This window comes from Ornithodoros turicata, chromosome 2 (assembly GCF_037126465.1).
Source record: "Ornithodoros turicata isolate Travis chromosome 2, ASM3712646v1, whole genome shotgun sequence".
In the NCBI taxonomy this organism is placed as follows: domain Eukaryota; kingdom Metazoa; phylum Arthropoda; class Arachnida; order Ixodida; family Argasidae; genus Ornithodoros; species Ornithodoros turicata.
Genome location: NC_088202.1, coordinates 72663035 through 72675669, shown reverse-complemented (window position 1 = coordinate 72675669; position 12635 = coordinate 72663035). Strand labels below are relative to the sequence as shown.

The 12635-nt window shown below is 46.0% G+C and overlaps 1 protein-coding gene and 1 long non-coding RNA gene across 10 annotated transcripts in view; both read left to right on the top strand.

Moving 5' to 3' along the window:
• The window catches only part of LOC135385561 (uncharacterized), a 390670-nt gene that overhangs the window by 122852 nt on the left and 255183 nt on the right, over positions 1-12635 (top strand). The gene's annotated exons all lie outside the window — the stretch shown is intronic.
• LOC135385560 (glutamate-gated chloride channel-like) overlaps positions 1-12635 on the top strand; it is a 468552-nt gene that overhangs the window by 345383 nt on the left and 110534 nt on the right. The window lies entirely within an intron of this gene.

The following is a 12635-nucleotide window of genomic DNA, read 5'->3' as shown; positions in this document are numbered from 1 at the left end:
AAGAAAAATTGTTGCGATGGTTGTTTTCGCAGGAGACAACAGACGTGAGTGTCACACATATTTGCCAACGAGGCAACTGGCAAAACAAAAACCTGTGTTTCACGAAGCTGGAGGATACCTAGTGACAAATTGGAGAGGAGCATGCACGTTGATGTTACATCAATATGCAAAGTAGTGCAATGCACGTATATTTTAGATATCCGTAATTTAGTACACGTAGGTACTCGCAGTTGCCTCGCGACGTAAAGCCCGGACTTATTTATTTATTTATCTAATCAATACTTCAAACGACATTTTGAACTTCTCAATATTTCTAGTTTCTAACATGACATCTCCTTCCCCTTTTCAAGCTCGTCCATCCAAATGCCCACCAGAAACAAGCCCTTTGTTCACGTTTGTCCTCTTTAATTACCCCGGCATTTCTTCACCGATGACAGACAATCTGGATGCTATCTAAAGCGTAACGCAATAGAACATGAGTGCAAGGCGCTATTAGATTACATGATGGAAGCCGTTGTGAAGAAATCCGAGGAAGCTATAACCTGCATCCTTACTTTCACAGATGAAATAAAGTCGCACTGTTTACCGTACCCTCCCCCTGCAGAAGTCTGCCAGACACAAAAGACAAAATCGAGAGTACTGGAGCACACCACACGAAAGTGGTAAAAGCGCACCGACGGAAGCTGTGCCTAGATATCCAAGAACGACGCCGACTCTTTCTTGGCTCTCCTACCGTTGTTGTAGCATATCAAAATACAGCAGTAATTAGTCCCACTCTTGTGTTTCAGCTTCATTCGGGCCATCTTGACGAAGTCGTTCCGTTTTGCAGTTAAATCCCCCCATACCTATGCACAAACACATGCGAAGCCCTAACCGCCCTAACGCTCCAGAATGCTAGCGAAGCGGCCGTTCTTTGTTCTCCTCTGTCGCTATAGGGGAGAGATGGGCGTCCCGATCGGTCTTCGCAAACTTCAGCGCGACGGGCCTATAGGGGAGATAGGCAGTTTACGTTGGCGGCGTAGTTTAATAGTTTGTTGCCTCTTAAGATTTTTGTTAGTATAATTAAGATAAAAGGGCTTGGGGCGACGTCTGGTAGGAAGTAATCCCTAATTCGTCAAACAACAATGATCTATTTATCCGGGAACTATTGGCCCATGGAGTGAGGAATGAAGAGATGTGTCCTATTCCACCGCGACGTGAAGTTGGAAAAAGGGGGGCCAACCATGCGATGTCACCGCTAGTTTACCTTGTTTTGGTTTAGGTTGAATGATGGCGCTTGAAGAATAGTTTCAGAGTTGCCTGTATTGTATAGGTTCGGAATTCATGGAGGGGTGTGATCGTAGCGTGGAGAGGCGATGCGAAAGGCAAACCCCCCAAAGAAGTGACGTGTGTAGAGCTTCATCATTGTCTTTCTCAGGTAACGTGAGACTGACTGTTTATGCGCATGCCATCCGCTTTGCCGCCGGTGTAGAAAATTTTTTCGTCCGGAAAGCGCCTAGATATTAGATAAATGAAAAGATCAGCGCTCCTTTCGCAGCCGCAGAGGCTCTGGTAGCGTTACGTCACTCCCTAAGCGGAGGAGAGAGATGGCTGCACTCACAGGAGAAAGGCGCCGTCCATGCACCGCGTAACTCTGTGAGATGCCCGTATGGCTTCAAGGTTCCCAAGGTCGGACCCTGATTGGTTCTGAGGGAGTGACATCTTCTCGTTTTTCTAGGGAGGGAATTCCGGCATACTCTCAACTTGTGGCATCTGCTCTTTTCACGTATTCGATCGAACAACAGTTAAACCACGCCACTGTTTCGCGTGGGATTTTCGATACCGTGGTCAGTGATCCAGGAGGAATAAAATGACACCATAGTTTCGAAATCGACTGGAACGGGTGCGACCGTCCCTTTAAGTGGACAGCGAATTGTTACATGAACGCTGCTGAAAATTGATGCGATGAAATACAAAATGGCACCCAGAGAGCTATATTCACAAAGCATAGTAACGCCTCAAAAGAGCATCCCACAAACAACAACAACAACTTTATTTTCGACCTTGGAGAGTGGGGAGTTTCATCGCCACAGGCGATACTCTACCCCATTGCTGGATGGAATGGGGGGAATAAAATAACGAGCCCCTTCACAATAACGATCGAAGTCCGATGGTGTCCAGAAATGTCAGAAGAGCTTTGAGCGCAGAGCGTTGCTGGGCTGGATTGGGCCAGGGACCAAGCAATTTCGATAGGGAGAAAGGGCGAGAGTCCAGCTGACGTAGAGACTCGGAGAGTGTGGTTCGGGAAGGTTCGTAGTGAGGGCAATGAAGAAGAATGTGCTCCAGATCCTCAAGAGCACCACAGTGGCAGCAGGTGGGAAAGTCAACTTGTCTCAAGCGGTAACGCCACTGAGCTGTAAAGGCCACATCGAGGCGCATTCGGTGGATTAATGCAGCATCTTGACGAGAGGTGTTTCGTGGCATGCGGAAAGCGAGCGTGGGATCAACTCTGTTCAACATAGAGGGGGGAAGAATGTCGGTTGTCCGTTGGCGGGAAGCCAGGGGTGTCACTAGGCGTCGCAGAATGGAACGGCGGTCTCCTCTCAGCAGAACAATACGGGTCCGTTTCCGATACGAGAGTGCTGCTTCTGCGGCGCTGTCGGCCTGCTCGTTCCCCACGACACCACAATGGGCTGGAACCCACTGGAGAACTAGCCTGTGGCCTGCGGCGTAGATAGTGTTGTAAGCCATTAGCACGTCTGTGACTAGGGGTGCGGATGGGCCTCGTATGCCGGAATTTTCAATTGCTTGAAGGGCAGATTTGGAGTCTGTAAAGACTGCCCATTCCCGGGGTGGAAAATCAGCGATGTGTTGTAGAAAGAAAAGGATGGCATAGAGTTCCGCAGCTGTCGAGGAGGTTGGATGTGAGAGGCGTCTTCCGTGCACGACGCCTTCGGATGGAATGACGAAGGCTGGGGCGGACTTGTTGTTTCGGGATGCGCCATCAGTATATGCTGCCGTAAACGTAGAAAACTTCGCGTCTACCAGAGCATGAAAATGGGCTCGGAGGACTTGAGGGGGGACCTGATCTCTTCTTTCCAGAAGGTTTCGGAGGCGTACAAAAGTGGGCGGTACCGGTAGAGACCAGGGGGATTCCGGCGGTATAGTGTCCTTAGTTATGAAGCCAGTGAGAGTCTGGCGTGTCCTCTGCGCTACTCGATAGAAGTCGCTTTTAGGGCGGTATCGAATTTTCCTGAGTAGCGGGTGGCGGGGAATGTGAGCACGCAAACGGAGGTAGTGCCGAGCCGTCTCCCGTTCATGGAGAACTTCAATCGGGAGCTCACCAGCTTCAGCCAGTATTTGCCGTGTTTCAGCCATTCTTGGAACTCCGAGGCATCGACGAAGGCTTCGAGCAAACAGGGACCGAAGTGTATTTAATGAAGTTGTTGATATCCTGTGCAGAATAGGAAGGCTGTAAAGCACAGTTGCCCTCACCAATGCCGCGTGAACCGCGAGCAGGGAACGCTGATCACAGCCCCATCCTGAGCCAGAAAGATGTTGAATTGCGGGGAGCCATCACTGCACTTTAGTTTCCCACAAACAAAGTCTTCTGCCCACAAACAAAGTGTACAGAAGACTTAGTAATATAGGATTCCGGGTCCCACTACTCTTAGAAAGTCGGAGAGGTGTAGAAAAAAAAAAAAGAAACGTCCGACTACTCTCAGTTTTAATTCTGTTCACTGGTTCATAGGACACTTCTGGCAATGTGACCGTTACTCCGAAAAGCTTCAGTGTTCTATGTCTTTTTCTTATTTTTATTTTTTTCTGGCTGGAGGAATGTTTTTAACAAAAGCAGGGAAAGAACGCAGCTAGAGGACAGAATCAGTTTCTTTCAAAATGCACCGCCATATCCGCTATAGGTGCATACCTAAATGAAGTGGGTAATGTTACATGTACCCAATGTAATCACTCGACTATTCAGCTGTCGAGTTCCCATGGAGACCACGCTATTTTTAGATACCACACAGAGCACAGTAGTGTGAGAGAAAACTAGTCGACGTATGAAGACATCAGGGGGCCACGGGCATGGAAGATCGTCCGTTTTGCGGGATTTAGCTCTACATAATAGGATTACGCCTGCTACATCGGCTGAACGTCTCATGCGTACCAGAACTGAAGAATTGCCTCACCATTATAGGTGCTTACCCTTCGAGAAAACAATATGACGGAACACTGCTCTATATATCGGCGTCTGAAATGCTTCGCCACTAACAATCCTCTACCACAGCTTAGTTCAAACAGGCGGTGCATCTTTGTCGTAAGGAAAAGGGTATCAAACCACATCTAGAGGTCCCCTATACACGAGGGGCGTCTATAAGTAGAGATAATCGTCTGCTGGTTTTAAACATGCAAAAATATTGCAAAAAAAATTGGCTTCCGTGTCACGTTCTTGCACGCTTTGATCCCATTAACTTGTCGGTGTTGTGACGTATTCTGGGGATTATTCTTGTGCTCCCCCCAAAGGGGGGATGAAGAGATAGTCGCATGTTGTTGTGCCATAGAAGCGCAGTTGATGCCGGCTGGAAGATTCTTGCAAAACTTCAGGGTGTACGAAAGCTTTTCGTACCTAAGCTTTTAGCATGGTTCGGTTCGGGCAGAAATGACTCACTGAAACTCTCTAGCGAAAGAATTGAAGGGTGGATAAGATTCGGATGTGAACATGACTGTACGGCATCCATGTGCTGGGTTGCGTCGGCCACTCTGTTCAGCTTCATTTCATTTCGTTTTTTCGCGGGCGAACGTCGCTCGCAGACACCTTGTGACACGATGACGATACAAATTGGGCGAACTGATATACATAATGTATCATAGAAGTCGTAGCAACATAGAAGTTGTGCATCATTCCGAATTAAATTGAGACCATAGACAACTTGAAATCGGTTCACGGACCTGTCCAATTTGGCAAACGAGTTCGGGTCAGTACGAACATTTGCACCCGAAACAGTTGTGCATCATTCCCAACGCGAACAATGAATAATTCCGGTTCAGAGGATTGAGCGGGACATTGAAATTCCTTAAACGAGAGCATCGTGCGGACAGCCACAGACAATGACGCTGCATGTGATAATGGAGCTTATGTACTAGTGTACAATGATTGTGACGTTCATGCGTTGTCCGCGACATCAACTGCGAGAAGAAATGCGTAAATATTCTTCCTCTGCTCCTTAGACGTATTTTCAACGGCAGTTTTGTTCTGACTCGTGTAGAAGTGAAACTGCAGTTACTGCACGTAGATACACAGGATACTGGCTCTCTGAGTGTTTCGTTCCCATCAGGGCCTATTCATGAGGGAACTCTGACTAAAGTGGAATTCAAAACCATGCAAAATACAAGACATTAGGCACTTTATATTTTCCTCGTTTTCCTTGCTCGTTTATGCTGTCGCCGAGCCATTCAAGGACTAATGGAGCGTGAAATAAAATATGACGAAAATAGAAGAAAAAACTCATTTTGCGTAAGCTCAAGTCTTAACGTAATCCTCACTTTGACATGAAGGCGATTTCCACAGTATTTTCCCCCGAAAAGAGTATGTATGTTATGTATTTATTTCGCTTTTTCCTTCAAAAGTGGTCATTATCAAGGGGCAATATGAGTTCTTCATCACGTAGAGTAAAGATTTATTATGAGAGTGACGATTAAAATGGGCTTAAAACGCTCGAAATGCGCATAACATTATGGACTTAAAATGCCTGAACCAGCGCAGTGAACATGAACACCACCGCGTATTAGCACCACATTTTTGTTGCCAAATGTAACATTCTTTGTACTGTTTGCCACGGGGAGCGATTACATAGTTTATGGTGAATGTTGAGCCCAATTCTCTTCGCAACATTCATAAACTGCCTAACAGACTGGGTGATTCTGAAGTGGTAATTGCGAAGATTATCTACATGCGTATGAAAGTACGTTGGGCGTGTAAAGGGTCTTCCGGATCAGGACTTTGGTGATACATTGTGTTGAATGTCCCATCCCCGAAGGAAAAAGTACATAACAGTAATTGTGACGCGAATAAAAACGCGCGTGATATGTCGCTCCAAAAATTTCTTATCTGTCAAAATTGTGACAAAATCGGTCGGGGCGACGACTGGTGCGAGACAGCCCTTTTGTGGGAAACGCTGGCGCTTATGCCTCCAGCATATTTGTTGTTGTCGTTGTTGTTGTGTTGTGATTTTGATTTCCACGGGGCGGGCCGTAGCACGTCGCGTGTCCGACCCAGTGTTGTGCGATACCCCAGTCAACACACATGGTGCATGGAATGCAAATTCAACGTTGTATGGTTGTAGAATGTGCAATGCAAAATTCCGACATCAGCTTTACGTGGGTTCTACGTGAAATTTCAACGCGCGGACCGCACTGCGTAAATATAACTAATATTCTATTTTTACCTTTTCATCTTTTCAGTTTTCTTTCTCCTTTCATTCATTTCATTTCCTTTGAGGGAGTAGCAGAATTCGTCAGTGACGAATTCAATATCTTCCGTTTTTTTCTATAATCAAACTCAAACTCAACTAATATTCCTTGCTGACCGAACAACAGCAAAGAGAGGAACGTCAGCGCGACGCTGATTCTCTGTACAAAAATTGCACCACGAGGAATGTGGATTGCACAACGTTCTCCCTACGATGGTTTTACATCCGAATTTGTCGTGGCAAACGTACTCATCAAAACAACGTTATTTCTTATAGGTGAGTCAACAGCATATTTGTATGCGTTTCCACAATGCATATTTCATGCTGACCGAACAACAGCAAAGAGGCGAAGATTAGCGCGACGCTGATTCTCTGTACAAAAATTACACCACGAAGAATGTGGATTGTACAACATTTTTCCTGCGGTAGTTTTCATCCGAATTTCACGTGGCAAATCTACTTATCAATGCAACTCTGCTTTCTGGCGTTTTGTCCACTCTGTACATGTTTGCATTACATCAACGTATATTGGCTTATGTCATGGCATACATTTTTGTTTTTGTTTTTTGCTGCGTGAGAGCATCGATCGATAGGCTTTGGCGGTTTTTGTTTACCTTCTTTCAATAGAAGTACTACTACGACAGAGACATTTGACAGGGATGTGGGAGGCTGACTCTTTTTGCTCCTTCACTCCGCTGATGTCTTTGGCATGCGCATTTGGGATTTTTTTTCGGTGTGTTTCTGCCATTTCAAACGTTAAGTGAACGTAGAAACAGCGAATTTCGGACGTAGAAAATTCGTTATCATTATGTTGATGTTGATTAATGTTGAAAAATAAGACAGGCAAGCGAGTTTCATTTCTATTTCTATTTCATTGTTCTATGCTGCTGTATGGCAAAATATGTGCAGGGGAAACCTATCGGCTGTACAGCTCCACTCACGATATAGCCACGCTACAGACGGCAGCCTGAATTAAACACACTACACCCGACACGAAGGGATGTCGATAATATCAGCGCGTGCAGTTTGACTTTGCAGATGTGAGTTTTAATTGCGAGAACGTATTCTGGTCACAGTTGGAAACGTGTTACGCCACGCTACACATAAATAAATGTGCCCCAACAATTTGTATTTCAGTATTCCTATGTTCCATCCAGTAGGCCAAGAAAGGATACTGATGTCCAACTGGCCTCCCAACCCGGAGCGCCGTATAGTTGGCAATACATTTGGGGCAGTATTTTTAACACTTCATATATCTGTAATATTTTTCTGACCCTGGATTGCATTTTTTTTTTTTTCAAAACAACATATATTTCGCATTCAGGTAACAGCAAGGCAAGGTAAATTTCGCGATTCAGGTCGGGCATAATAACGTAAATTTAACGAATCAGGTAGCAAGAAGACAACGTAAATTCCGCCATTCAGGTAGCAGCAGAACAACGTAAATCCCATGCTTCATGGTACTGTAAAAGTATCGTTACTTTGTTGCTGCAACTTTTCATCTCTTCGACTTGCAGCAGTGCAAGCTATTCCGGCATACGATAATTCTGGCATACCAGGCTCATCCGCATCTCTAGTCACCGATGTGTTAATGGCTTACCACCATGTGTAGGAACCAGTCCACAGGCTGGTTCTCTAGTGGTCTTCAGTCCATTGTGGGGGTGGGGAATGCGCATGTGGACAGCGCCGCAGAAGCAGCTCTCTCGTACGGGAAGCGGACCAGTATTGCACTGCTGCGAGGAGACTGTCGCTCCATGCTGCGACGCCTCGTGACACCCCTGGCATCCCGCCTATGGACAACCGACATTCTCCCCCCATCTATGCTGAGCAGAGTTCATCCCACGCTCGCTTTCCCCATGTCACGAAACGCCTCTCGTCAAGATGCTGCATTAAGTCATCGAATGCGACTCGATGTGGCTTTTACAGTTCAGTGGCGTTACCGCTTGAGACAAGTTGACTCTCCTAGATGGTGTCACTGCGGTGCTCTAGAGGATCTGGAGCACATTCTTCTTCATTGCCCACACCACCAACCTTCCCGAACCGCACTCTCCGGGTTTCTTAGTCAGCGGGACTCTCGCCCCTTCTCTCTATCAAAATTGCTTGGTCCCTGGTCGAATCCAGACCACCAACACTCTGCACTCAAAGCTCCTTTGAGCTATTTCGATACAATTGGACTTCGGTCCTTATTGTAAAGAAGCTCATTATTTCATTCCCCACATCACCACCAGCAGTGGGGTAGGGTATCGCCCCTGGCGATGAAACTCCCCATTCATCATCTTTAAATAAAGTTGTTGTTGCTCATCTCTCGTCGACGTTGCGGTACGTTGTATATATGTTTAACCTGCGCGTGAATTACGTCGAATATCCCTTAGCTGGTCAGTGTTAATTTAACCTGTTTTCGTGGCGACATTTCCCACATCAAATCGCCGTTCTCAGCTATCATTAAGTAAATGTTAACTTTGTGGATTGCAAACGCATTTTCTACGTTACCTTTACCGTGTTGTGTTGACTGGGACAATGTAGTTTCACCGCCGCAGTTGAAGGACAATGCGAAGTTGGCGTCTACTTTCTCAGTGTTGCCAGCGAGTTTCAATTTTGATTTCTCTAACGAACCTGCATGGGCATGATTGGGGAGAAAATTGCAGCGATAGACTCCTGAGGGCTCACGCTGTCGAATGAAAGCACTCTATTAAATTGTGCCTCAACTGCCTTATTTTTTTGTTCCGTGTTAGCGCCGCGAAGCAACTGTGGCTATTAGCGGCGTACATATGTGGACAGATGGAGGGAGGACAGCAGGATGGAGTGGGGGACAGGGGGGTTAGTATGCGTCCTGAGCCGACTTCAGGGGGAAATGTGCCAACATTCGTCTGGAAAGTCTTTGGAAAGCCCAGGGAAAACCTCAGACAGCACATCCGGTGGTAGGATTCGAACACACCACCTGCCATACTTCAGCACGATCTTAGCTACCACCAACGAGCAGGACGCGAGCCCGCTCGGCAATGCTGCTGGAAACTGTTTTACAATACCTTTACCAAGTGTAGTGTATAGTTGAAGGGGTTGAGAAACCACATGCAACCCACTAAACGTATGGCTCCGTTTCAATGGCTGTAGTCCATGGATTCGACACGCAAAGTCCCACATCCTTCATTCCAACTGTTTTTTAGCTGTTGGGTTATTTAAACTGGGACTCTTTCAAGTCGCCGCCGACGGCGGCGCCGAACAGCGTTGAGAGAGGTCGGCAGACAAACGGGAAGTGACGCTCTATATTGTGACTGTGCGCTCTAAATACAGAGCCTTACCGCATAGCACACTCCTAACCAACCATCATCTCGAATGACAACTTTCGCTCCCCTGATTTGACGAAAACCGGGGGAATTCACTGTCCCGGTTTTTCTTAGAATAAAACCTGTACTTTACAACCCCAGCGCACCCCATGAGCACACTAAACATTATAACAAACAGCGCCATTCGCGACACCCATACGTTCGAAGCAAAACCACTGTCCATGTATTCGAGACCACACCAGATATTCGAGAATTAAAATTGCGGGCTTTGCCACCTGGTTGCACCGCCCAGGGGTCATTTTTTACGCCTGTGACTGCTCGCACCTCCTCTCTCGGGGACATTTTTTCCAGGGACGTTTCTTCCAGGGACATTTTTTCCGGATCCTGAAGCGTCTCTTCTGTCTGTTTCTTATCTTCCGTGAGCCCTACGTGTCAATCAGGCGGATGAACACTTAATTGGCAGCCGGACAGCTGAGCGAAAGACCGCATTGGAGACAGCCATTTTTGTGGCAATTATGAACTGCATAATGCAAGAAAGATGGCGTACGCCCCAGTTTTCAGCAAATCAGGGAACAGAAGATGTCACTAGGGATGATGGTTGGCTAGGAGGGTGCTATAGTGCCCGCTTGCTCTAAATACCCGAAGGTCACCACATGCCGAAGACAGTCCTCCGCTTTCGTACTCCCTCTTACAACCGCTTACGCCCTCACGGAAACGGGAAAGTACGCACTTCCTTTCTCCACTATGAAACGTCACTCCATAAACGGGCACTGAGGTGAAGAGTAGAGAGCAACGGTGGCGCTCGCCCAGCGTGCGACCTTCGGAGTGTGCATGTTTATTTCACACGTGGCGAATTTCCTCATTCGTCGTCATCAGTTTATATGTTGTTAATGTTAGTTCACATAGATCAATACTTACAACGTTATTTCTTCAAAAGTTTGGAAATGGTTTCATAACCCCTTTGAGTGTTAAGTGTGCAGGTCTGCCAACAAAACGCGTGCGGCACTTTGGAGGCAAACTGACGGATATCGTAACAGACGACGCTGTAGTCCTCAACCTACACAGGAAGAGCTAGCATTCAGACACCCTCATTGTACCTATCGCTGTACTGATTCGTGCGACTTGCAACACGTACGCCCCAGAATCCACTCTTTGCCAGACGAGCCAGGAAAGGGCCCATTACTGTAAAATACTCAATTAACACGAATGCTTTCACGTGAGCGGAAAACTAGCTTGAACCCGCAGACGCGTCAATTAGTACATCTCAAAATCATCGGCGTAGTCGGCTGTTGCGCCGCGCTTTTAGAGTACATATTTGCCTTCCGTTGTTCGGAACAACACACAACCACACAACAACAGCGCTGCCCTGGCGATGAAACGGAATCATGAGGCATGAACCGGTTCGTTGTAGTGTATACAATACAATAGCAATACAAACACGGCAAAGCTTCATCCTGAACTGTAAAATGATTGAACGGCAAGCTGTTTTCTCGGGAGAGGGGAAGAATAACGTGCGTTTTCCGGAAATTTATTTGTTGGATAATTCGTGACGTTTCTTGTTATGGCGAGAGTGGCTTTTACTTCACCAACACGTGCATAACATCGCTCCATGTGTGCAGTTTAAGCAAGATTATATCACCGTGGAGTCACACGTAAAAATTGCGTCGTACGTATTTTCAACGTGACTTCAATAATAATAATTGGGAGTAGATTCAACTTTACTTGGCTTTACTGCTCTTCCACCGCATGATGTGTTTTCATAGCAAGATCGACGAACATTTTAGAGACACACTTGACCCATTGTCATAATTCCTTTTCGGAATCTCGCAGTTGCGGCCTTTCCTCAGTATATTAAATGTGCGTCGTTTTCAAACCATGATTTTTTTTCTTCTTCGGTCATATAGGCAAAATTGAAATGTTGCACCTTTTTTAATCTCAAATTAGCCATCACTCGTATTAACCCTGTTCCATAAGAATGTAATGGGTTACGACGTTTTAGGTATCGTGTTATCGTCAGTATTTACGTGATGCGGTCCATTCTTTCTTCGCTTCGTTCTTGTATCCGTTCCGTACGACGTCTAGTACTAAAAAATTATTGAGACATCCGTAAAATCACTTTATTGTGATGATGATTGAGGTGTTTCCAGCCACAGGCAATAGAACATTTGTACATTTGTACTCTCGAACGGGCCCTATCAATGGCAACGCCTCGTCCACATTCACAAGCGCGTAATATATATATAGAATACACATTGCAATACATATTACCCTTTTTCACCAATTATTCTCTGCACGACAAGCCGCAGTCAGAGCATTACATCTGATACCATTCTTATGCCGAACTGATATCTAAAGCTTTATATCAGGTTTAAAGCTGTGGGGTGTATCTCAATATGTATCTCAAGTGTATCTCTCAAGTGTATCTCAACGCCTGTTGGGTGCAGCTATTGCTCTAAAAAAAGATGGAAAGTTACACCAGGCTTGGACACGGAACGGAAAGGTGTACATCAGGTCACGTGAAAATGGCGTGCCACAATCTGTACAGCATCTAGATGACCTCGAAGCCTATCGTTCTTAGTAACTTGTATCTTGTTTCTCACGTATATTACCTTTTAAGCTTTCAGCCTTCTTTAAATTTTGCACATGCAGACGAGCGGTCTCTTGCCTGAAGATTTTGCGAACTGTTGTTTGCACTGTCGGAATTCTTTGAGTGTTTTTCATTTAAATTGCCGGTCTGCATCAAATAAAGTGGACGCTCTGTCTGTACTATTTGACAGTCTGAAATTTTCATTTGATGCGGTCATGCTGATCGAAACATGGTACAACGAAGATTCACATATGTTTGAGTTGCCAGATTATGAGCATTTTTACCTAAACAGAACTTGCAGACGCGGCGGTGGTA